This window comes from Physeter macrocephalus, chromosome 11, assembly GCF_002837175.3.
Source record: "Physeter macrocephalus isolate SW-GA chromosome 11, ASM283717v5, whole genome shotgun sequence".
NCBI lineage: Eukaryota > Metazoa > Chordata > Mammalia > Artiodactyla > Physeteridae > Physeter > Physeter macrocephalus.
In genome coordinates, this window is record NC_041224.1 from 30022478 (window position 1) to 30050341 (window position 27864).

A 27864-nucleotide genomic window follows, 5' to 3' on the forward strand; every position below is an offset into this window, starting at 1 on the left:
TATGGGGATATATGTATGTGTATAGCTGATTCACTTTGCTATACAGCAGAAACTAACACACCATTGTAAAGCAATTATACTCTAATAAAGATGTTAAAAAAAAAAAAGAAAAAAAAGAAACTAACAATACAAGAAGCAATATCCTTGCCTCCACCCCTAGCTTTCCCAGAACCACATCAAGGTTTCTGCTTCCTTGTTTATCCTTCGCAATTATACTTCACTAGTGACATTTATTCCTGATTGTTGACATTTATTGAATACCCACTATGTACTGTCCTCAATGCTTTTAATATCAGAATTATCCCCAGGAAAAAAAAATGGTAGAGAAGATGTTAGTGGCATTTTTATTTTCCAACAATGCATGGTGCAGCCTTGTAGAAATGATAAAATAAATAAATGAGAAGGGTATGGACCCCTGTTGGGTAATTCTCATTTTACAAAGATAAGAAGCTAAAACTCTGTGTTATTTGAATAGCTGTCTCCATAAGTCTCTGTCCCTTCGTGGTTTAGTTAAGATGGATGTGGACAGTATTTGGTGTTAATGGGGCAGAACCTTCTTTTTTTGTTTGTTTTTTGCCATTCAAATACTTTGCCATTTTTTAACTGGGTTGTTTGTCTTCTTATGGTTACGTTGTAAGAGTTCTTTATATATTCTGGATACTTGACCCTCATCAGATATATTATTTGCAAATATTTACTCCCTTTCTGCAGGTTGCCTTTTCACTTCTTATTTGTCCAGAGATTCTTCTGTTTGGGGCTCCTCAAGGATCACAGGAGTCACGATGCTCTATCATCATCACACCGTCAGGATTAGCTTTTGGAACAAATTGTGGTAAAGGGAGTTGTGAAAGCAGAGCAGGGAGATGTAGGAGGCACACGCAGAGCATTGTGGATGTCAAGCTACAGGGATACCTTCCTAGAATCATGGGGAATTACCACTGGATTTGGGTTCCCACTTGGATGTAAAACTGGCTCCTTAGAATGCTAAATATAATATCAAGAAAGGAGAAAAGAGAACCCCCCCCGAAAAAAGACCAGAAGAATCATTTGGGGAAACAATTTGGACATTTGAAACTGTAGCAATTGAGTTATTTGTATTTACTATGTGGTTAACCCTGGGGAATAGAGGGGAAAAGACAGGGACCCCATCTGAGTCCAACAATTCAAATGCTAAGCCTATCTGGAAACACCCTCACAAATACACCCAGAAAAAAATGTGTAATCTGGGTGCCCTGTGGCCAGTCAAGTTCACATTAAAATTAATCATCACATAGACTTGTCATAGTTGTCATCATAACCATCACTACCACCACCACCATCATCACCACCACCATCACCATCACCACCACCATCATCACCATCACCACCACCATCACCACCACCATCATCACCATCACCACCACCATCACCATCACCACCACCATCACCATCACCACCATCATCACCATCACCACCATCAACACCATCACCACCATCACCACCACCATCACCACCACCATCATCACCATCACCACCATCACCATCACCACCATCATCACCATCACCACCACCATCATCACCACCATCATCACCATCACCATCACCACCATCATCACCATTATCATCATCGTCATCATCATCCTCATCATTATCTATGCTTAACTCAACTCTGTCCTTTTTTCTGCACTTTTAAAACTGCTGGAGGGAAGCTCACCAGAGGATACTATATTATTTTACAGACTTGAAGGAGAGAAACAGATCTATGTGAGTAGGGAATAGAAAATGACCTATTCATAAATTTTTACTTTTCTTGACAACCCTAATTATTTGTTTGAACTAACATCTTCTTCATTCTTTTGGAGTCCTCAGTACTTCAGCAGATAATGATGTGCTTGAATTTCCATAAGCACATTTAGACATTACACCTTTGAGGCTCAGACAATATTTGTATACGCTGATAGCTATAATCAAAGCATGGGGATTACTTAAGCTAACAAGTGATGATCCATCACAATAGAAATGCAAACAGAGCTTTAATTCATCATTTTGCTAATGGTTCTTCCCTGGTACATTCATCAGCCTCCACTCCATCTTTTGCCCTAATAAATATGCTGTATTGTTTTATGACCTCTCTTCCGAGTGTTAATATAAGAAGAGAGTTATTACAGACTGTATTACACAGACACATGATAGAAGGAAGGACTTGCTGGAGATTATGTTTTCCTATCACTGTATAAGTCTTCTAGCTGGATTAATGCCAGTTCTTTCTCCCATTCTCAGCCCAAATCCCTTCCTCTGGCACTCTCAATTTCCTTTTATGTTCAGAATGAATCCCATGTTCATATGTTTATGCCCTGAATTAGCAAACCAGCATTCTCTTCCAAATGAGTGCCCTTAATGTCAACATAAGAGAAATAAGACAAAATGGCAAGGCAAGATCCTTTACTTAAACCACTTTGTAGCCAAGATGGAAACTAAAACCGTAAGCTTAGTCTGCACAGTAATCACATAAGCGTAGATGTTTGTCCAGGAGTGACATTTACCCTGAAGCATAGTGAATTTAGGCTAAGACCTGCTTTAATGTTTTGATTTTTCTTTCTCTGCCATCTGATATTGTTGTATGCATGAATGTATTCGTCAGCTCAGGCTGCCATAACAAAGTACCCCAGACTGGGTGCTTAAACCACAAACATTTATCGTCTTATAGTCCTGGAGACTAAAAGTCTGAGTTTAAGGTGCTGGCAGGGTTGGTTTCTTCTGAAGCCTCTCTCCTTGGCTTGTACGTTGCCATCTTCACATGGCCCTCCCTTTGCACTTCTCTGTGTCTTAATCTCCTTATATGCACGAGAGTCCACCCATTTTCCTCATTTTAAATTAATTACCTCTTTAAAGACCCTTTCTCCAAATACAGTAACATTCTAAGGTACAGGTGGTTAGTACTTCAACATAGGACTTTTGAGGGGGACACAGTTCAGACCATAGCAATGCAGTTGGTGCTTATTTACCCAGAGGAACACAAAGTTTGGGGACATTTTTTCAAAAATTTCTTTTATCGAAGTATAGCTGATTTACAATGTTGTGTTAATTTCTGCTGTACAGCAAAGTGATTCAGTTATATATATATATTCTTTTTTTAAAATTTATTAATTAGTTTATTTATTTTGGGCTGTGTTGGGTCTTCGTTGCTGCACGCAGGCTTTCTCTAGTTGCGGCGAGCAGGGGCTACTCTTCGTTGTGGTGCACGGGCTTCTCATTGTGGTGGCTTCTCTTGTGGAGCACGGGCTCTAGGCGCCTGGGCTTCAGTAGTTGTGGCGCGCAGGCTCAGTTGCTCCGCGGCATGTGGGATCCTCTTGGACCAGGGCTCGAACCCGTGTCCCCTGCATTGGCAGGCAGATTCTCAACCACAGCGCCACCAGGGAAGTCCCTGTATATATATTCTTATATTCTTTTCCATTCTGGTCTATCACAGGATATTGAATATAGTTCCCTGTGCTATATAGTAGAACCTTGTTGTTTATCCACGCTGTATATAATAGTTTGCACCTGCTAATCCCAAACTCCCAATCCATCCCTTCCCCACCCAGGTTGGGGAGATTTCTGAAAGGAGACGAGAATTACATAAGTGATTGATAATTAGAAACTTCATTGTACCTACGAAGTGAACGCTTCTGGCTGTCATGGTCTTAGAAATAAAGGTAGCTTTCCTAGAGATAAATTTGACATAGATTTATAAAATTCCTAGCTGGCTAAGGCAGGAAATAGATTAGATTTACGTACCCAGAATTTTAGAATTTCGGAGATTTAGGATCTCCCGTATAGCCTTTCTTCAGCAGCACCTCCTACTGGTGGCTGTTCAGTACTGTCAATCTAGAGCAAGTGAGGAGGAAGAGCTGAGCTCTGGGAGCTGCCTCTGTGCGATGCCATCTTTAAATACCCGGAGCTCACTAGTGGTGGTTCTCAGAGGCAGGCAGTATCTTAGGTCCCCGATACCGTGGACTCTGTGCAAGGGAGCAGAGGTGAGCAGGAAAAGTAAAGGCAACAGAGAAAGTAGAGTAAAGAATAGGGCCCACAGACCTCTGCGTTCTGGAATGCTGTGCAACGCTTCACTGGATCAGCCAGCATCTCTACAAATTGTCCAATTCCATCTGATGGGGCATTTTTCTTTCCTAACCTCCAGGGAAAAATAAGTATTTTTTGGTAGACCCATAGGTGGAATTCACTCTTCAGAAACTGTTATTAGCAACATCTCAGCCAGGTTGCTACTCTTCAACAAAGTAAAGAACCCTTGAGTGACAGCACCACTACCCAGCTCCCAAGTCTGGGCTGTGGTTTCAGGGGCAGGCGGGGAGGGCTGTTGTCACCTTGCATCTCAGCGTGCGCCTAGCACGCGGTAGGTGTTCACAACACATCTGTTGACCTGATCTTTTTGAACTGCACTTCGGTTTACCCAGTAATGATGGCTGGAAGAAAAGCTCGTTCCCATTTGGTGGTGAGAGTAGATGGGGGGGGAGAGTCTTAGACTAAACCACCATCATCACCATCACCACCACCATCATCACCACCATCATCACCATCACCATCACCACCATCATCACCATTATCATCATCGTCATCATCATCCTCATCATTATCTATGCTTAACTCAACTCTGTCCTTTTTTCTGCACTTTTAAAACTGCTGGAGGGAAGCTCACCAGAGGATACTATATTATTTTACAGACTTGAAGGAGAGAAACAGATCTATGTGAGTAGGGAATAGAAAATGACCTATTCATAAATTTTTACTTTTCTTGACAACCCTAATTATTTGTTTGAACTAACATCTTCTTCATTCTTTTGGAGTCCTCAGTACTTCAGCAGATAATGATGTGCTTGAATTTCCATAAGCACATTTAGACATTACACCTTTGAGGCTCAGACAATATTTGTATACGCTGATAGCTATAATCAAAGCATGGGGATTACTTAAGCTAACAAGTGATGATCCATCACAATAGAAATGCAAACAGAGCTTTAATTCATCATTTTGCTAATGGTTCTTCCCTGGTACATTCATCAGCCTCCACTCCATCTTTTGCCCTAATAAATATGCTGTATTGTTTTATGACCTCTCTTCCGAGTGTTAATATAAGAAGAGAGTTATTACAGACTGTATTACACAGACACATGATAGAAGGAAGGACTTGCTGGAGATTATGTTTTCCTATCACTGTATAAGTCTTCTAGCTGGATTAATGCCAGTTCTTTCTCCCATTCTCAGCCCAAATCCCTTCCTCTGGCACTCTCAATTTCCTTTTATGTTCAGAATGAATCCCATGTTCATATGTTTATGCCCTGAATTAGCAAACCAGCATTCTCTTCCAAATGAGTGCCCTTAATGTCAACATAAGAGAAATAAGACAAAATGGCAAGGCAAGATCCTTTACTTAAACCACTTTGTAGCCAAGATGGAAACTAAAACCGTAAGCTTAGTCTGCACAGTAATCACATAAGCGTAGATGTTTGTCCAGGAGTGACATTTACCCTGAAGCATAGTGAATTTAGGCTAAGACCTGCTTTAATGTTTTGATTTTTCTTTCTCTGCCATCTGATATTGTTGTATGCATGAATGTATTCGTCAGCTCAGGCTGCCATAACAAAGTACCCCAGACTGGGTGCTTAAACCACAAACATTTATCGTCTTATAGTCCTGGAGACTAAAAGTCTGAGTTTAAGGTGCTGGCAGGGTTGGTTTCTTCTGAAGCCTCTCTCCTTGGCTTGTACGTTGCCATCTTCACATGGCCCTCCCTTTGCACTTCTCTGTGTCTTAATCTCCTTATATGCACGAGAGTCCACCCATTTTCCTCATTTTAAATTAATTACCTCTTTAAAGACCCTTTCTCCAAATACAGTAACATTCTAAGGTACAGGTGGTTAGTACTTCAACATAGGACTTTTGAGGGGGACACAGTTCAGACCATAGCAATGCAGCTGGTGCTTATTTACCCAGAGGAACACAAAGTTTGGGGACATTTTTTCAAAAATTTCTTTTATCGAAGAATAGCTGATTTACAATGTTGTGTTAATTTCTGCTGTACAGCAAAGTGATTCAGTTACATATATATATTCTTTTCCATATTTTTTCCATTATGGTTTATCCCAGGACATTGAATATCATTTTCCCCATTTTCCCTAAACAGTAGGACCTTGTTGTCCATCCATTCTATATATAATAGTTTGCATCTGCTAATCCCAAACTCCCACTCCAGCCCTCCCCCAGCCTTCTCCCCCTTGGCAACCACAAGTCTATTCTTATGTCTGTGAGTGGCTTCTCATTGTGGTGGCTTCTCTTGTGGAGCACGGGCTCTAGGCGCTTGGGCTTCAGTAGTTGTGGCGCGCAGGCTCAGTTGCTCCGCGGCATGTGGGATCCTCTTGGACCAGGGCTCGAACCCGTGTCCCCTGCATTGGCAGGCAGATTCTCAACCACAGCGCCACCAGGGAAGTCCCTGTATATATATTCTTATATTCTTTTCCATTCTGGTCTATCACAGGATATTGAATATAGTTCCCTGTGCTATATAGTAGAACCTTGTTGTTTATCCACGCTGTATATAATAGTTTGCACCTGCTAATCCCAAACTCCCAATCCATCCCTTCCCCACCCAGGTTGGGGAGATTTCTGAAAGGAGACGAGAATTACATAAGTGATTGATAATTAGAAACTTCATTGTACCTACGAAGTGAACGCTTCTGGCTGTCATGGTCTTAGAAATAAAGGTAGCTTTCCTAGAGATAAATTTGACATAGATTTATAAAATTCCTAGCTGGCTAAGGCAGGAAATAGATTAGATTTACGTACCCAGAATTTTAGAATTTCGGAGATTTAGGATCTCCCGTATAGCCTTTCTTCAGCAGCACCTCCTACTGGTGGCTGTTCAGTACTGTCAATCTAGAGCAAGTGAGGAGGAAGAGCTGAGCTCTGGGAGCTGCCTCTGTGCGATGCCATCTTTAAATACCCGGAGCTCACTAGTGGTGGTTCTCAGAGGCAGGCAGTATCTTAGGTCCCCGATACCGTGGACTCTGTGCAAGGGAGCAGAGGTGAGCAGGAAAAGTAAAGGCAACAGAGAAAGTAGAGTAAAGAATAGGGCCCACAGACCTCTGCGTTCTGGAATGCTGTGCAACGCTTCACTGGATCAGCCAGCATCTCTACAAATTGTCCAATTCCATCTGATGGGGCATTTTTCTTTCCTAACCTCCAGGGAAAAATAAGTATTTTTTGGTAGACCCATAGGTGGAATTCACTCTTCAGAAACTGTTATTAGCAACATCTCAGCCAGGTTGCTACTCTTCAACAAAGTAAAGAACCCTTGAGTGACAGCACCACTACCCAGCTCCCAAGTCTGGGCTGTGGTTTCAGGGGCAGGCGGGGAGGGCTGTTGTCACCTTGCATCTCAGCGTGCGCCTAGCACGCGGTAGGTGTTCACAACACATCTGTTGACCTGATCTTTTTGAACTGCACTTCGGTTTACCCAGTAATGATGGCTGGAAGAAAAGCTCGTTCCCATTTGGTGGTGAGAGTAGATGGGGGGGGAGAGTCTTAGACTAAATGCAGGGGCTGCTGTGAAGCAGGCTGTCCTTCACCACCTCCCCCGCTGCTCCCCCACCCCCCGCCGTTGCCTTCTCCTTCCCACCACAAAATGTTTTTACGGGGATTAAATAGGCTAATTGGAGGCAGAGGCAGAAACCCGACCAGAATCTCACCACACTACAATCGCGTTTGCCTCTCTGAGCTGGACTCATGCAAATGTGACCTCCTACAGACAGAGGTCGAATTTTAAAGGACTGGGCTCATGGAATCCTCAATTTCTGGTTTTCCATGTGGGGGAGAAATCAGAGCTGGTCACATTCCCAGTTTGTGCGTTTTCACACTAAATCCAACTGGCTGCACAGCACAGCCCCGGGAAAGCGATGAGAAGGAGAGAGGTCAAAGTTCAAACGAAGTCACTGGAGTTTTGCCCGGAGATGGTTTGCCTTTGTTGAATTTTAAATATTCAGATTCCTGCTGCCTGGGTCGATGAAGAGTGACTTTCAATTGTAGGAGGCGAAAACAGCGTCACAGAGAGAGCGGGAAAACAATGCATCCATTTACGGGCCAAGTTGCCCTCCCCTCCCCCAGGCGGGCACAGTCAAGCTGTAACCAGTGGTTCCGGGGAAAGATGTTTTTCCCCGTCTTTTTAAGGGAATGACAAATACTATTTACTAAAGAAAAAAAAAAAAAAAAGGAGCTGGTGTCCTTAGCACAAAATAACAATGTTGTAGCTCACCCAAACCGTAGGCTCCACATTTTATAAACCCAGCACTGCCTTACTCAGCGTTGCGTTATTATGTTCCTTGCAGAGATCACCAACTCGGAATGTATTAATGATTCATGCCTGCCTTGGCAGGACATAATGTACACTAATCACACGGAACCAGGGTACAAGAGCACTTGAAATGCATTTGTCCCGTCAATAGTTTGACTTAATCTGATATTTCATTGGGTCACCGACCTTTTCATTGTAGGTAATGCACAGAGCAAAATGTATGGCTGACACCCTGATGAATCAACAGAGGGCCTTCTGGTTACCAAGCAACCTGCTCCTTAAGCTTTACCTCCGTATCATTCTGCCAAGACTTCTGCTTCTCTCAGCTGATGAACTTAAGTGTGGTTCTGCGAGCTCGTGTGTGTGTGTGTGTGTGTGTGTGTGTGTGTGTGTGTGTGTGTGTCTTTGGGGGAGGGGAGGCACCGCAAGCACAGAGTAGCTCATTTATGCCGCTTTTTATAGGTATTAGGCAGTAAGCTCCCATAATAAACAACCATGCCAGAGTTAATACTCAATAAACAGTATGGTTTATAAGCAATTAGGGACCCCAATCTCAAAATAAGACAGTTCAGCAGAATGAGGGCATCTACCCGAACAATGCTTAGTGAGGTATGTGGCTTGTTAAAGGTGTCATCTTTCTCCTTTAAAAAGCGATGAACAGGGCTTCCCTGGTGGCGCAGTGGTTGCGCGTCCGCCTGCCGATGCAGGGGAACCGGGTTCGCGCCCCGGTCCGGGAGGATCCCACGTGCCGCGGAGCGGCTGGGCCCGTGAGCCACGGCCGCTGAGCCCGCGCGTCCGGAGCCTGTGCTCCGCGACGGGAGAGGCCACAACAGTGTGGGGCCCGCATACCACAAAAAAAAAAAAAAAAAAAAGCGATGAACAGCTTGGTATATTTAGGTCTGCCAGGCATGGAGTTTCTTAATCAAATGTGAGCACAATCAAAGAGCCACTTCTCAGCTTTACGTAGCCAACCGCTGTTTACCCAGAAAGCACGGTGGAAAATAAAAGGATGGATTGATGTTGTCTCCTGTTTGTTTATCAACCTGGGAGTCTGTGGAAGGCATCAAGATGAGGCAGACCAATGCATTTTGTCAGGTTTTCAAAGAAAGCCAGCTACTCTATTTTGCCAATGTCTTTGTATTTCTTAGTAACTTTGTAGGTTAAAAAAAACCCCTCTGTTTTCCAGCTCCTTCTTTAAATTGCAGTAGGTGATTGGAAAGACAACACGCATTTGGCTGTGTCTTGTCTTTTATGACAATAGACACAAGTGCGTGGCCCTCATTCTCTGCAGCTGGGATTGTTTTGAGGTGTTTTGAGATATTTTCCAAGGGAGTTCAAGACTCAGCTACAGATTTCCTTGACCCACTGCCTTGGAGCATATTTTTAAATGCACTATTAAATGATGTAAGCTTTCAATGCCAGGCAGAGGTGTGGGGAAACTGGGCAGAGATAGATGTGCTTCCTTGCTGGGACTTCCCATCCAAGATGGATTTATAATCATTTCCTTTTAGAGCACCATGAAACGAGTGCATCACAGATCAATGCTGGCCTTCAAAAATCACAGATTGACTTTCTTATCCAAAAATCGAATAATTTTTTAAAATTAAGGAAATGTACAAGAGAGGAAGAAAGGTGTAGTGCACACTTAGCTCGTTGGCCATGTCAAATTAAACACCGAATGTGAAACTCGGTTCACCTTTCTCCTGTCCTCACCAGCTTTAGCTGTTTCTGAATGTTGCTCTAGGAAGCTCTCTGCTGAAATTCTGGCGTTTTAGGACTTGACCCCTTTCTATCCAGCTGAATATGAGGGTAGTAAAGCATAAAATGTGTTCATACTTGTCAGCTTTAGAGACTCTGATTTCACCCGTAAAAATTATCACATTGAATGGATCATCTTTGGTGTTTTCTCTCTGGCGATTGCCAAATCACTGAACTCTGAAAAATTTTTGTAAGTTATGGGTAGGTTGAAGGTAGAGAAATCAATATCAGGAAAAGCAATAAAAAGGAAGAAAAAGAGGTCTAGGAACTTTGACAGGCAAGTGTAACTATGCAGACTGAAAACCACACTTCAAATGAAGCTAGTTTTAGAAAAAGTTCCAAGCAAAACTTTTGCGACATTAAATTAATTCTCATAGCCAGGATGAATGATAAATTAATTCTCATTTATCAAGTATAGGCTGGGGAAATTCTGTTTCCCTCCAGTGGGGTATTTAAGAGGCCACTATACCAACATGACATCAACCTCCACCTGGAAAAGTACGATTAGTCCCGAGCCCATGAGTGTGTGTGTGTTTTATTCATATCACCAGCATTTTCTGTTCTGTTGCACGTTCCCCTTCCCAGACCTTATTCTCTGGGGTTGTTCTAATGGTCCTTGCCTTCAATCTGCCCAACTTTTCTGTACCCACTTCCTAACTCTGAACATGGAAGATGAGGAGTATCTCATCTTCTGTGATGAGACTCCCTCAACTCATCACACCAACTGTGAAGGAGTATCCCTTAGCGTCCAGAGAGAAGAAGACGCTCGTAGAATCTTAAGGACGTATTCAGCAATGTAATATTTCCTCTTCCTTCAGCAGCGTTTAGAGTTTGAAGAAATCCCTGGTACTCTCTGGAACTCTGCCCGTAGAATGGACTGCCCCATTCGCATCCTTTTTACAGCTCCTCGTGAATGTGGCTGTTTATACAAAATTCCCCAGTTAAAAATGAATTCCTCTGTCAGTGAGTTATGTCAAGGGTATGGGGGGGTTTCCATTAAGCCCTAGTCAGCTACTAGCTGTAACTAAGCAGAGCCAGTTTTCCCCAGTATATGGAGCTGGTGGATTCTGAGTGATTATTATGAGAGGTGGAGAGAGGTATCCAGAGAGAGATGGTTCTCCTTGATCGAGGAGGGAATGAGGTTAAATGCACAACACGTAAAAGAAGCAAGGACTTGAAAACAGAGAGGGGGCAATGCCGAATGCAATGCACTCACCAAACACGTCTCTCTAGAGTTTGTGTGCTGGCCAGCTCCCTGCTTTCAGAAAAGGTGAAGTGAAGTTAGGATGGTCCTGTGTTCTCTCCTCCCTAACTTTCCTTTCCTTATAACTAGTTTAGTCACAGCAGGTGCTGATAGCAAGATTGATTGAAGGAGCAGCACAGTAAATACTGACTGTGGCAATGAGGAAGTCAATATTTACCTCAAGGGACAATAAAGCCTGACATTCACTGAAACATGAAGTTGATATTTTGAAGAAGGTGTCAGATGCATCTTAAGTTCACTGAAGTAGAAGTAGCTGGAAAGAGTTCTTTAACGGGTAGGTTTCCTTAGCTTTGCTGTTTTCCATTTATATTCATGGTTTAAAGAGTAGAGGAATGGAGAGACTGGGTAGATGGCATTGTGACTTTTTTATTTTTGGAAAGACAAAGAGACTCACTATTACGCATCAGAAACACCTCTGTCTTTTAATTTTAATTTTTGAATTTAAAAAAAAATTCATGGACTGGGACTTCGCCTTCCATGTGATGAACAGAGAACACATGGGAGAAGCAGGAGGCACTCGCTGGGAATGGATTTGTGTCTGCGACAGAACTTTTCAGAGCTCAGGCAGCCAGAGCCCATTTTATTCTCACCAGCAGTGATGTTCATTGATTTTCCATCCACTTCCTTTAAGTGTAGCTTTCCTTCCCCTGATTAATTATTAAGCCATTGAATAAAAAGCAACATCAAAAAGAGTTTGTTAAAAAGGAAGCTTCCTTGCAGTCCACAGTTTCATATAAGTGGCATAGCGGCGCTCTTTTGGAGAAAATGATGCTTCAGATCCTCACGGACTTCAGCTCTGAAGCACCGACAGCTGCTGATTTGGGGCCCAGCTCTGCCCAGGGCTGTTTCAGGACCGGGGACGCAGCACAGACAGCAGCTGCGGTAGATGACAGTTGCCCACATTGCCCAGACAGCGTTCCAGGCTCTCTGCGAAGCCATCTCTTCTTCTTAAAATCATTTCCTTTGTGGCCGGTGGTGTCCTTGGCAGTCAGCAAAACCTCCTGTCTCACAGTCACTGATAACGCTTTAAAAGCAAGCATAAGTGCTGGAGAGGGTGTGGAGAGAAGGGAACCCTCCTACACTATTGGTGGGAATGTAAATTGGTGCAGCCACTGTGGAGAACAGTATGGTGGTTCCTTAAAAAACCTAAAAATAGAGCTACCATACGATCCTGCAATCCCACTCCTGGGCATATATCCAGAGAAAACCATAATCTGGAAAGATACATGCACCCCAATGTTCATTGCAGCACTATTCACAATAGCCAAGACATGGACACAACCTAAATGTCCATCGACGGATGAATGGATAAAGAAGATGTGGTACATGTATAAAATGGAATATTACTCAGCCACAAAAAAGAACAAAATAATGCCATTTGCAGCAACATGGGTGCAACTACAGATTATCATACTAAGCACGGTAAGTCAGACAGAGAAAGACAAATATTATTTGATATCACTTATATGTGGAATCTAAAAAAAAGATACGAATGAACTTATTATAAAACAGAAACAGACTCACAGACTTTGAAAACAAACCTATGGTGACTAAAGGGGAAAGGTGTGGTTGAGGGATATTAGGAGTTTGGGATTAACTTATACACACTACTATATATAAAAGATAATCAACAAGGAACTACCTAGTGTATAGCACAGGGAACTCTTCTCAATATTCTGTAATAAGCTATATGGGAAAAGAATCTGAAAAAGAACGGATATGTGTATGTGTAGAACTGCATCACTTTGCTGTACACCAGAAACTAATACAACACTGTAAATCAACTATACTCCAATATAAAATAAAAATTAAATGAAAAAAACGAAAAAATAAATAAAACTAAAAAGCAAGCAGGCTTCTCATTGTGGTGGCTTCTCTTGTGGAGCACGGGCTCTAGGCGCTTGGGCTTCAGTAGTTGTGGCGCGCAGGCTCAGTTGCTCCGCGGCATGTGGGATCCTCTTGGACCAGGGCTCGAACCCGTGTCCCCTGCATTGGCAGGCAGATTCTCAACCACAGCGCCACCAGGGAAGTCCCTGTATATATATTCTTATATTCTTTTCCATTCTGGTCTATCACAGGATATTGAATATAGTTCCCTGTGCTATATAGTAGAACCTTGTTGTTTATCCACGCTGTATATAATAGTTTGCACCTGCTAATCCCAAACTCCCAATCCATCCCTTCCCCACCCAGGTTGGGGAGATTTCTGAAAGGAGACGAGAATTACATAAGTGATTGATAATTAGAAACTTCATTGTACCTACGAAGTGAACGCTTCTGGCTGTCATGGTCTTAGAAATAAAGGTAGCTTTCCTAGAGATAAATTTGACATAGATTTATAAAATTCCTAGCTGGCTAAGGCAGGAAATAGATTAGATTTACGTACCCAGAATTTTAGAATTTCGGAGATTTAGGATCTCCCGTATAGCCTTTCTTCAGCAGCACCTCCTACTGGTGGCTGTTCAGTACTGTCAATCTAGAGCAAGTGAGGAGGAAGAGCTGAGCTCTGGGAGCTGCCTCTGTGCGATGCCATCTTTAAATACCCGGAGCTCACTAGTGGTGGTTCTCAGAGGCAGGCAGTATCTTAGGTCCCCGATACCGTGGACTCTGTGCAAGGGAGCAGAGGTGAGCAGGAAAAGTAAAGGCAACAGAGAAAGTAGAGTAAAGAATAGGGCCCACAGACCTCTGCGTTCTGGAATGCTGTGCAACGCTTCACTGGATCAGCCAGCATCTCTACAAATTGTCCAATTCCATCTGATGGGGCATTTTTCTTTCCTAACCTCCAGGGAAAAATAAGTATTTTTTGGTAGACCCATAGGTGGAATTCACTCTTCAGAAACTGTTATTAGCAACATCTCAGCCAGGTTGCTACTCTTCAACAAAGTAAAGAACCCTTGAGTGACAGCACCACTACCCAGCTCCCAAGTCTGGGCTGTGGTTTCAGGGGCAGGCGGGGAGGGCTGTTGTCACCTTGCATCTCAGCGTGCGCCTAGCACGCGGTAGGTGTTCACAACACATCTGTTGACCTGATCTTTTTGAACTGCACTTCGGTTTACCCAGTAATGATGGCTGGAAGAAAAGCTCGTTCCCATTTGGTGGTGAGAGTAGATGGGGGGGGAGAGTCTTAGACTAAATGCAGGGGCTGCTGTGAAGCAGGCTGTCCTTCACCCCCTCCCCCGCTGCTCCCCCACCCCCCGCCGTTGCCTTCTCCTTCCCACCACAAAATGTTTTTACGGGGATTAAATAGGCTAATTGGAGGCAGAGGCAGAAACCCGACCAGAATCTCACCACACTACAATCGCGTTTGCCTCTCTGAGCTGGACTCATGCAAATGTGACCTCCTACAGACAGAGGTCGAATTTTAAAGGACTGGGCTCATGGAATCCTCAATTTCTGGTTTTCCATGTGGGGGAGAAATCAGAGCTGGTCACATTCCCAGTTTGTGCGTTTTCACACTAAATCCAACTGGCTGCACAGCACAGCCCCGGGAAAGCGATGAGAAGGAGAGAGGTCAAAGTTCAAACGAAGTCACTGGAGTTTTGCCCGGAGATGGTTTGCCTTTGTTGAATTTTAAATATTCAGATTCCTGCTGCCTGGGTCGATGAAGAGTGACTTTCAATTGTAGGAGGCGAAAACAGCGTCACAGAGAGAGCGGGAAAACAATGCATCCATTTACGGGCCAAGTTGCCCTCCCCTCCCCCAGGCGGGCACAGTCAAGCTGTAACCAGTGGTTCCGGGGAAAGATGTTTTTCCCCGTCTTTTTAAGGGAATGACAAATACTATTTACTAAAGAAAAAAAAAAAAAAAAGGAGCTGGTGTCCTTAGCACAAAATAACAATGTTGTAGCTCACCCAAACCGTAGGCTCCACATTTTATAAACCCAGCACTGCCTTACTCAGCGTTGCGTTATTATGTTCCTTGCAGAGATCACCAACTCGGAATGTATTAATGATTCATGCCTGCCTTGGCAGGACATAATGTACACTAATCACACGGAACCAGGGTACAAGAGCACTTGAAATGCATTTGTCCCGTCAATAGTTTGACTTAATCTGATATTTCATTGGGTCACCGACCTTTTCATTGTAGGTAATGCACAGAGCAAAATGTATGGCTGACACCCTGATGAATCAACAGAGGGCCTTCTGGTTACCAAGCAACCTGCTCCTTAAGCTTTACCTCCGTATCATTCTGCCAAGACTTCTGCTTCTCTCAGCTGATGAACTTAAGTGTGGTTCTGCGAGCTCGTGTGTGTGTGTGTGTGTGTGTGTGTGTGTGTGTGTGTGTGTCTTTGGGGGAGGGGAGGCACCGCAAGCACAGAGTAGCTCATTTATGCCGCTTTTTATAGGTATTAGGCAGTAAGCTCCCATAATAAACAACCATGCCAGAGTTAATACTCAATAAACAGTATGGTTTATAAGCAATTAGGGACCCCAATCTCAAAATAAGACAGTTCAGCAGAATGAGGGCATCTACCCGAACAATGCTTAGTGAGGTATGTGGCTTGTTAAAGGTGTCATCTTTCTCCTTTAAAAAGCGATGAACAGGGCTTCCCTGGTGGCGCAGTGGTTGCGCGTCCGCCTGCCGATGCAGGGGAACCGGGTTCGCGCCCCGGTCCGGGAGGATCCCACGTGCCGCGGAGCGGCTGGGCCCGTGAGCCACGGCCGCTGAGCCCGCGCGTCCGGAGCCTGTGCTCCGCGACGGGAGAGGCCACAACAGTGTGGGGCCCGCATACCACAAAAAAAAAAAAAAAAAAAAAAAAAAAAAAAAGCGATGAACAGCTTGGTATATTTAGGTCTGCCAGGCATGGAGTTTCTTAATCAAATGTGAGCACAATCAAAGAGCCACTTCTCAGCTTTACGTAGCCAACCGCTGTTTACCCAGAAAGCACGGTGGAAAATAAAAGGATGGATTGATGTTGTCTCCTGTTTGTTTATCAACCTGGGAGTCTGTGGAAGGCATCAAGATGAGGCAGACCAATGCATTTTGTCAGGTTTTCAAAGAAAGCCAGCTACTCTATTTTGCCAATGTCTTTGTATTTCTTAGTAACTTTGTAGGTTAAAAAAAACCCCTCTGTTTTCCAGCTCCTTCTTTAAATTGCAGTAGGTGATTGGAAAGACAACACGCATTTGGCTGTGTCTTGTCTTTTATGACAATAGACACAAGTGCGTGGCCCTCATTCTCTGCAGCTGGGATTGTTTTGAGGTGTTTTGAGATATTTTCCAAGGGAGTTCAAGACTCAGCTACAGATTTCCTTGACCCACTGCCTTGGAGCATATTTTTAAATGCACTATTAAATGATGTAAGCTTTCAATGCCAGGCAGAGGTGTGGGGAAACTGGGCGGAGATAGATGTGCTTCCTTGCTGGGACTTCCCATCCAAGATGGATTTATAATCATTTCCTTTTAGAGCACCATGAAACGAGTGCATCACAGATCAATGCTGGCCTTCAAAAATCACAGATTGACTTTCTTATCCAAAAATCGAATAATTTTTTAAAATTAAGGAAATGTACAAGAGAGGAAGAAAGGTGTAGTGCACACTTAGCTCGTTGGCCATGTCAAATTAAACACCGAATGTGAAACTCGGTTCACCTTTCTCCTGTCCTCACCAGCTTTAGCTGTTTCTGAATGTTGCTCTAGGAAGCTCTCTGCTGAAATTCTGGCGTTTTAGGACTTGACCCCTTTCCATCCAGCTGAATATGAGGGTAGTAAAGCATAAAATGTGTTCATACTTGTCAGCTTTAGAGACTCTGATTTCACCCGTAAAAATTATCACATTGAATGGATCATCTTTGGTGTTTTCTCTCTGGCGATTGCCAAATCACTGAACTCTGAAAAATTTTTGTAAGTTATGGGTAGGTTGAAGGTAGAGAAATCAATATCAGGAAAAGCAATAAAAAGGAAGAAAAAGAGGTCTAGGAACTTTGACAGGCAAGTGTAACTATGCAGACTGAAAACCACACTTCAAATGAAGCTAGTTTTAGAAAAAGTTCCAAGCAAAACTTTTGCGACATTAAATTAATTCTCATAGCCAGGATGAATGATAAATTAATTCTCATTTATCAAGTATAGGCTGGGGAAATTCTGTTTCCCTCCAGTGGGGTATTTAAGAGGCCACTATACCAACATGACATCAACCTCCACCTGGAAAAGTACGATTAGTCCCGAGCCCATGAGTGTGTGTGTGTTTTATTCATATCACCAGCATTTTCTGTTCTGTTGCACGTTCCCCTTCCCAGACCTTATTCTCTGGGGTTGTTCTAATGGTCCTTGCCTTCAATCTGCCCAACTTTTCTGTACCCACTTCCTAACTCTGAACATGGAAGATGAGGAGTATCTCATCTTCTGTGATGAGACTCCCTCAACTCATCACACCAACTGTGAAGGAGTATCCCTTAGCGTCCAGAGAGAAGAAGACGCTCGTAGAATCTTAAGGACGTATTCAGCAATGTAATATTTCCTCTTCCTTCAGCAGCGTTTAGAGTTTGAAGAAATCCCTGGTACTCTCTGGAACTCTGCCCGTAGAATGGACTGCCCCATTCGCATCCTTTTTACAGCTCCTCGTGAATGTGGCTGTTTATACAAAATTCCCCAGTTAAAAATGAATTCCTCTGTCAGTGAGTTATGTCAAGGGTATGGGGGGGTTTCCATTAAGCCCTAGTCAGCTACTAGCTGTAACTAAGCAGAGCCAGTTTTCCCCAGTATATGGAGCTGGTGGATTCTGAGTGATTATTATGAGAGGTGGAGAGAGGTATCCAGAGAGAGATGGTTCTCCTTGATCGAGGAGGGAATGAGGTTAAATGCACAACACGTAAAAGAAGCAAGGACTTGAAAACAGAGAGGGGGCAATGCCGAATGCAATGCACTCACCAAACACGTCTCTCTAGAGTTTGTGTGCTGGCCAGCTCCCTGCTTTCAGAAAAGGTGAAGTGAAGTTAGGATGGTCCTGTGTTCTCTCCTCCCTAACTTTCCTTTCCTTATAACTAGTTTAGTCACAGCAGGTGCTGATAGCAAGATTGATTGAAGGAGCAGCACAGTAAATACTGACTGTGGCAATGAGGAAGTCAATATTTACCTCAAGGGACAATAAAGCCTGACATTCACTGAAACATGAAGTTGATATTTTGAAGAAGGTGTCAGATGCATCTTAAGTTCACTGAAGTAGAAGTAGCTGGAAAGAGTTCTTTAACGGGTAGGTTTCCTTAGCTTTGCTGTTTTCCATTTATATTCATGGTTTAAAGAGTAGAGGAATGGAGAGACTGGGTAGATGGCATTGTGACTTTTTTATTTTTGGAAAGACAAAGAGACTCACTATTACGCATCAGAAACACCTCTGTCTTTTAATTTTAATTTTTGAATTTAAAAAAAAATTCATGGACTGGGACTTCGCCTTCCATGTGATGAACAGAGAACACATGGGAGAAGCAGGAGGCACTCGCTGGGAATGGATTTGTGTCTGCGACAGAACTTTTCAGAGCTCAGGCAGCCAGAGCCCATTTTATTCTCACCAGCAGTGATGTTCATTGATTTTCCATCCACTTCCTTTAAGTGTAGCTTTCCTTCCCCTGATTAATTATTAAGCCATTGAATAAAAAGCAACATCAAAAAGAGTTTGTTAAAAAGGAAGCTTCCTTGCAGTCCACAGTTTCATATAAGTGGCATAGCGGCGCTCTTTTGGAGAAAATGATGCTTCAGATCCTCACGGACTTCAGCTCTGAAGCACCGACAGCTGCTGATTTGGGGCCCAGCTCTGCCCAGGGCTGTTTCAGGACCGGGGACGCAGCACAGACAGCAGCTGCGGTAGATGACAGTTGCCCACATTGCCCAGACAGCGTTCCAGGCTCTCTGCGAAGCCATCTCTTCTTCTTAAAATCATTTCCTTTGTGGCCGGTGGTGTCCTTGGCAGTCAGCAAAACCTCCTGTCTCACAGTCACTGATAACGCTTTAAAAGCAAGCATAAGTGCTGGAGAGGGTGTGGAGAGAAGGGAACCCTCCTACACTATTGGTGGGAATGTAAATTGGTGCAGCCACTGTGGAGAACAGTATGGTGGTTCCTTAAAAAACCTAAAAATAGAGCTACCATACGATCCTGCAATCCCACTCCTGGGCATATATCCAGAGAAAACCATAATCTGGAAAGATACATGCACCCCAATGTTCATTGCAGCACTATTCACAATAGCCAAGACATGGACACAACCTAAATGTCCATCGACGGATGAATGGATAAAGAAGATGTGGTACATGTATAAAATGGAATATTACTCAGCCACAAAAAAGAACAAAATAATGCCATTTGCAGCAACATGGGTGCAACTACAGATTATCATACTAAGCACGGTAAGTCAGACAGAGAAAGACAAATATTATTTGATATCACTTATATGTGGAATCTAAAAAAAAGATACGAATGAACTTATTATAAAACAGAAACAGACTCACAGACTTTGAAAACAAACCTATGGTGACTAAAGGGGAAAGGTGTGGTTGAGGGATATTAGGAGTTTGGGATTAACTTATACACACTACTATATATAAAAGATAATCAACAAGGAACTACCTAGTGTATAGCACAGGGAACTCTTCTCAATATTCTGTAATAAGCTATATGGGAAAAGAATCTGAAAAAGAACGGATATGTGTATGTGTAGAACTGCATCACTTTGCTGTACACCAGAAACTAATACAACACTGTAAATCAACTATACTCCAATATAAAATAAAAATTAAATGAAAAAAACGAAAAAATAAATAAAACTAAAAAGCAAGCACCACCCTGTGACAAATTCATATTCAGTAGGAGTGAGTGACAACTCATTTCTCCCCGAGAACAGGTTTTGCTGGAAGAGTGGTAAGCTGGGGCGGGGTGGGGGTGGGTGGGCATGTGCTGTGGGCACCTACAGTAAGGCTGGAAAAGGTTCCTAGAGGCAAAGGTACAGGGGACCGAATTTCTGGAAGTGCCAAGACCAGCTTCACTGAGAGTCATTGCAAACACTTTCTGAGCAACGATTGTGCTTCAGACTCCGGTTAAGGACTTCACGTGGGTTATCGTGCCCATTTCACAGATGGGGGAATGGAGGCAGAGGAAGTGCATATCTTGCCCAGAGTAACAAGGCTCATGCTTGTAGCTCAGCTGTGTCTCGGTTGCTCCCTGGGGAAGGTGGAACAATTCAGATCTCATTTCATTCTTGTTGACCCACATGGGGTGCAGCCCTGTGCTGAGGACTTGAGTACAACTGGACAGATGGACAGGCTTCACAGTTCAGGAGAGCTGGTGTCACATGGTTGGTTCCCAGTTTGCCTGTTTTCTTCCTTCTTTTCCTCCCTGTCTCCTCCCGCCTTCATGCTCTCAACTCTCCATGTTGGGGAGGGATCCGGACCACTTCTCTCTGGGTTTTTGTTCACGTCAGATTTGAGTCCAACCTTCGTGCTTTCTTCTAAGCTTGGGGGACTTTGGATTTATCCTTGGGTGGCAAAAGCTAGAGGGAGAAGTCTAGAATTGGCCCCAGCTCCTGGTACCCTTCCTGGAAACGCTGCCCCAGCAGGGGGCTTCATTTGCATCTTGGAGTTGGGAAGTTCTAGGCGGGGCGTGCCCTTGGATAGGCATGGGAAGAATGTGGCGAGGGCAATAGCATTAAACAGGACTCATTCAACAAACAAAACCTCTCCACCTGCTGCCAGCGAATCAGAATTTGCAGTTCCAGGAGCAGTCTCCTGAGATTTCCTCTCCACTTGTTTATTTCTCGAATAAGACTTCCCTCCTCGTACCCTTGCAGGGGGGAGGGTGGCCCTACCCTTCTGTAATGATTTATAAGGCAAGCAGTCTGGGTGATTCCAGAGGCTTCTACCAGTTTCGTGAATACCAAAGGGAAAAACCATACTCTCCGACTTTCAAATGCAGGAGGAGAAAGCTAGTGCCAGGAGAGCATCAGTGCACATTTTTCTTCCCTGTTTGCAGAGCTGCTAAAGACACAGATGATCCCAGAGGAAAATTCTGTGTCAAGAATCCTGCAGCACACATCTCGCGGACAGGGGTGTGATGTCCCAATCACCGTTTGAAAACTGGGGCAAATTGAAAGGCCCTTGTTAGGACCGTCACGACTGAGTCTCTTCCCCTTGTTTCCTGCTCCCAGGACACTTGTGACTCTGGTTTGCTGACCTGCTGGGCACAAGGTTTTATGCTCAGCATGTAAAACATGCAAAACATTCCTACAGATATTATGCCTGTTTGATGCGTAAAAAGGAAACAGATAGAAAAACTTAAAAATTAAGTTGCAGCCCCAATGTACATCAAGGGATGAGTGACTATACAAAACGTGGTAAACGTATGCAACGGAATATTACTGAGTCTTGAAAGAGAAGGGAATTCCCTTCTAATTATGGCAGTGCTTCTGAGACCCAGTCTGTGAGCTTATTTACTGACTTCAGCTCTCCATCAAAGGAGCTTGGGGGCCTGAATTCAGAAGAACTGGAGCATGTGTATCTCCTCCTATATAGGCCCTCCCTTCCTTTTTAACAACCCTTGCCCATTTTCTGATGGGAAAACCAAGCAATTAAGAGTTGAGCTGTTCTCCCTTCTCTTGGCCAATAGTTGACATTATATCAATTTTCGTAAGCCGCAGACCTGTTTATTTCCAGTCCGTTTTGTCCCTTGACATTTATTTTTTTCTAATGTGCCTTTTATTTTTTTGTTCTTGGCATTTTTCATGAACCTGAGTTCCTCCTGGCCCATAGACTTTGGACTCTACTCTGAGAAGTTGGTTTTTCTGGTGAATTCTTCATGTAGTGGTTATGTGTGAGCTAATAACCCTTCCTTTACCTCCTGAGCAGTGGTGCCCTTAGGAAGTTAGGTGGAGAGGGTTAAACTCCAGGCTTGGTGAAGTGAGTGTGTGATGTTGTTCTGGTAGTTGAGGTCTCTCTGGCATTACTGATCAGTGTCTCTAGGCTGGTGTTTGAGTCTAGATATGGGGAGAACTTCCCCAGGTCCACAGAGCTGTCACTTTGGCTTGATCACCACATACTGACCAATGAAGTCCTTGGCTGGGAACCCTAAGGGACCTGATGGTAGCCACGATAATGCCGTAATGAGTCTTCGTGTGAACTGGGGACAGTTTAAAAATATCAGACTATAAGCCATAGAGCATTTTAGAAAGTAACTGCAGCACCATTACGAAGAGAGATGGACATGATGGTGGGTGATAAATTCTAATCAACTGATAGCCACCCAGCCCTTGGTGAAACTCCCAAAACAGGAGCACTGTTATAAGCCAGGAAATCAATATGCTGTGAAGTTTAGTTGACCCCAAAATCTATGGAGGAAAAACAAATAAGCAAACAAACAAATATTAGCTCCAGCAGAGGGACAGATGTGGAAACAGAGATCTCCTCGGAAGACTTATTGTTTGACCCAACGGTTGGCTGTCTGCACAGAAACTCTACCTGATGGGCTGGGAATGGGCCCTCTTCTTCCAGATATTTATTCAGAAGGCAGCACCACCGAGTAATCTGTATCATGGAATTATTTTTAATTCTAATAGAAAAATTCTCCTGCTTGACTTCTTAACTGAGCCTATAATGTTATAATGAATCTATTGCAAATTCTCTTGGGTATAAATAAGTTAATAATATTATGATAGACACAACATGGCCTAATTGCAGAAGAGAATCTATTCTTATACTATTTTGAAACTAAATTTCATTTTCATCCAGGTAATGCATGGACATCGTTGAAGGAATCGAATATCTGTAGTTCTGCAAGGCTCATATTGAAAAATGGCTTGTGGGAGGGTGCACGAGAGGCAGAGCAGGACCCAAGGATCCGAGTGCAAGGGCTTTCATTGGCAGGTGCTTCCAGGTAGGGAGCTGGGAAGAGGCGGGGAAGGAAGCCAGTCCCAGGAGGGAGCGTTAATGAACAGGGCGATGCTGTGTGTGCAGCTGGAGCTTAACCTCACTGGGCAGCCCTGGGGGATGATGTGGACCCACCCAAAGGAAGGAGTTGGAATATTCCTCTTCCAATCCCCATCCATCGTTTGTCTGAAGGTCGGGGGGGGGGGGGGGCGGGGGCGGGGCAGGTGTCACACCCTTGGCAATTCTGTCCCGCCCCAATGCAGGCTGAGCGCAGCCAGAGAGAGAGCCCTTAGGTGAAGAGCCCAGGGACTTGCAGAATTAAACCACCAGCACGTGCAGGAAAAGGGAGGTTGGGAGGTGGGGGGCACGTGGGCGGGCTCTGGGACACAGCTCTGCCCTGCAATCATCTTCCTCCCGCACAAGCCCCCACCAGGGGAAGCCCCTCTCAAGGTCTGAGTTTTTCTGCTGCTTGCCTCTATATTCCAAATTACATACTTATACTACCATTCATTAATTTATAACTTTAAATATTATCTATTGACTTTTTAAAATAACATTTGAGGCGTTAGTTCTCTTGTACCATCGGCAGCCCGACTTTCCTTCATCCTCTTCTACCTTCTCAGGAGTGAAATATATATATATATATATATTTATATATTTATATACATGTCAAATTTTGGTTATGTCAGTCAATGAACTAACACTACGTAAGGATTTTCACAAATGAGTCAAGCAGAATAATCTGATTACATTTCTATCTTCACCACTTTTTTATTATTCTTGGAATTATTGCCTCATTTTTCCATTTGCTTAGGTTTTTTATGTACTTATCACTAACTCTTTCCAGATGCTCTAACACATCCGTCAAACGCCTACTAATAATCTTGCCAAACGCGCAAACACAGTTCCGAACGATCCATCAGCTCCATTCTGCTGTCCACGCCTTCCGCCTGCCCCACCGAGGCAAGCTCCCCATCCTGGTCCAGTTTGCTTTCGAAGCCTGGACAGAGCTGACTCCCTGGGACTTTCCTGTGCTGTCGTCCTGGGGTCCTCTTTCCTCCATCCCGTGCTTTTCTCTTTCTTTACTCAGTCCCTCATTGAGATGGGCTATGTCCTTGCTGAGAAAGGTCCTAAAAGGTGATGGTGATGATGGTGATTGTGACAGTGATAGTGATAACAAGGGACAGGTGTGTTCCCTGCACGCCTGCCGAGAACAGTTTCCGCCTGGCTGCAGGTGTCTGGGAGAAAAATTACCCAAGCTGGAGTCCTAAAGTTCAGGGTGGAGTTTTCACTTAATCCTTTCATTTTCAGCCTAATACTGCTGTCTGCTCTGCCTAGTGCCCCCAAGTCCAGAGCACCTTCAACTGAATATATTCAGACAGTGACCCTCTTGTCTCCTGCTGGGGAGGTGGGAGGGGCAGTCCCCTGGCTGCAGGGGTGAGGTGAGCGGTACTGAGGGCGCATCCAAGGGCACCAGGTGCAGACCCTGAAACAGGTCTTACTCTTTTCAGCGTGTGCTTAACCCCCAGCTTTCCCGTTAGAACACTCCCTCTCAACAGTCCCGTAAGGAGAAGTGTGTCACTTCTCGTAAATGTCTCCAGTTTGCAGGCACTTACCTGTCGCTCTGCCAATCCCTGTACGTCCTCCTGTCTGCTGTGTCTTCCGAAAAATGTATCGCTATTTCTTGTTCCCCGTGACATCTATTTACAATCTCCTTTTCCTTCAAATGAAAGCCATTGTCATTTCTTTCCTTCCACTTGAGTCGGGGTAGGTTGGGCAAAGAGGAAAACACGTGTGACCAGTCCTGTGTGTTCAAACATACACTTCTGATACCCCTAGGAAGGGTCTGGATCAGAGATCGTTGCCCTGTTATTGGTTGGCTGCAACCGTGGATAAGTAGATGGTGCAGCAAGAGTTCTTTTGAGCTAATGAATCAAAAAGAAAAAGATATCACTTCTTTTTCAGGACAGTTTAATAAGAAGATATAAATAGAGCTGCTGGAATGTGATGTCAGCTCTGCACCATACACCCCATAGCTTGCCTGGAATTGCTGAGAAATGGGGCTGCAGGGACAAGGGGTTCCACTCAGGACACCAGGCGGCAGCTCCACGGAGTGTCTAGGGGAGGGCAGTGTGCCTGTCTGCTCTACTTTCTGCCCACTCTTCTCAAGCACATGTGATTTCTCCTGCATCGCATCAGCCACTGGACGTGATTTGGCCTGGGTTTGCTTTTACCTTGTATCTTGCAAACGTTGTTTCATGGAGGTTCAGACCTGATTCAATTTCACCTTGATTTTTTTTAAAGCAGGATTTTCTGCTTTGATCTGCTATATAATACTTACAATTGTTGCCCTGCACTCACAAAGCTGCGCCTTTCTCCTACTTTCTTAGACTGGATGCCCGACGTTCTTTGCGATGACTGAGGACAAGAACGGACGAGCTGGCAGGAACAGGGTTCTGATCTGGGGCTGGATTATTGGCATAATTGCTACTAGGATCACAGCTTTGTCTGTTTCCCTCAAGCCTCCCATCCTCCGGCCAATACACTTGACCTTGGATGGCCGTTCCATTGCCTAAACTGGGATGTAACTGATGTACAGTGAAGCATACAGAACCTAAGCATACAACTCAGTGAGTTTTGACCAGTGCTTATACCCACATGACTGATACCCTGTCCGGGAATATTTCTTCATCTGTTTAAGACTCTTACTGCGAAAGGGTCCTGCTCCCCTCAACCCTGAGACTTGAATCTGGACATTGAAGTACTTCATACAGTCGGAAAAGCTGAAAATAGAAAGGTCAAGCGTGCTTCAAGACTTGCATTTGTGAATCTGAATTTTTCAAGTACTTTTGGGAAAACGCAAGCTTCCAATATATCTAGTCCTCCCTTCTAACGACATACACCAAACTACTGTCCCCGAGTCTTGCTCGCGTATGGAAAGCTCATCAGAGCAGTTACTAGGTATGCATTTTAGAAATAGGACTCCTAGGGCTTCCCTGGTGGCGCAGTGGTTGAGAGTCCGCCTGCCGATGCGGGGGACCTGGGTTCGTGCCCCCGGTCCGGGAGGATCCCACATGCCGCGGGGCGGCTGGGCCCGTGAGCCATGGCCGCTGGGCCTGCGCGTCCGGAGCCTGCGCTTCGCAACGGGAGAGGCCACAACGGTGAGAGACCCGCGTACCGCAAAAAAAAAAAAAAAAAAAAAGAAAGAAAGAAACAGGACTCCTAGAGTCACGCAGCTACTCTGCATTTTAGCAAGACATATCACATTCCACACTTCTCATCTCCAATCTGAAGTCTCTGACATTTCACTGATTTGTTATTTTTGTTCTATCAACAGGTGTTGTCATTTTACCTTAGAGACATCTCCTGGAGTCCCATGTTTATTCTCATCACCTCGTCCTTTGTCACATCTCAGATGGGTCAGTGCAATAATCTACTGTCCAGGCTCCCATTTAAACGCGTACTTCTGCAGATCTAATTTTTGTGAAATGCCTGATATCCCACGAAAAAAATCCCCAGCTTCCCCCCGAGTTTTTCACACTTCAGTAATTGCAATTCCAAACTTTTAGTCATTCAGGATAAAAACTTTGAAATCATGTGAGATTCCCCTTTCTTTTGACATCCAACCTATCAATAAATGTGTTCACCTCTCCTTTATCAATAGTTGCTCTCAGAATCCAGCAACTTCTCACTTCCCTGCTAACAGCCCCTTAGTCCCAGCACCTGCTGGTGCCTGGTCTGTCACCGCATTCTGCCTGGATGCTCTCAGTCTGTACCTGCTTCCTTGCTGTCTCCGCTCCACACAGCTAGAAGCAGCTGGAGGCTGGAAGCGTCCTTCTAAAATGTCACTTTGGTGTTTTAAACCCTCCAGGAACTTCCCGTCTCAGGTAGAAGCCAAGTCCTTGCAATGGTCTCACAACTCTTTGATCCTTCATGATCAGCCCCCCACCCCGGCTCTGGCCACTCTGTCCATCTCACTAACCCTCCTGAATAAAGGAGCCACCTTGCCAAAGTTTTATGCCTTTTCAAAGTTCCTCAAAAAATTAAAAATAAAATTACCATATGATCCATCAATCCCACTCTGGGAAACAGACAAAAGAATGGAAAATGGGATCTCAAAGTGATATTTGTATACCTGTTCATAGCAACGTTATTCACAATAGCGAAGAGGTGGAAATCGTCTAAATGTCCATTGATGCAGGAATGGGTAAAGAAAATGTGGTCTATACATACAAAGGAGTATTATTCAGTCTGAAAAAAAGAAGGAAATCCTGTCATATGCAGCAGTAAGGATGAACCTCAAGGACATTATGTTAAATGAAATAAGCCAGACACAAAAGGACAAATACTGTCTAATTCCACTTATGTTCATAGAGACAGAAAGTAGAATGGTGGTTGCCAGGGGCCGTGGGGATGGGGGAGGGGAGCTGTTCAGTGGATACAGGGTTCCACTTTTGCAAGATGAAAAGTTCTGGAGATCTACTGCACAAAAAGAGGCATATAGTTCTCACCACTGTACCACACATTGAAAAATGGTCAAGATGATCATCAAAAAATCTCCAAACAGGGGCTTCCCTGGTGGCACAGTGGTTGAGAATCCGCCTGCCAATGCAGGGGACACGGGTTCGAGCCCTGGTCTGGGAAGATCCCACATGCTGCGGAGCAACTAGGCC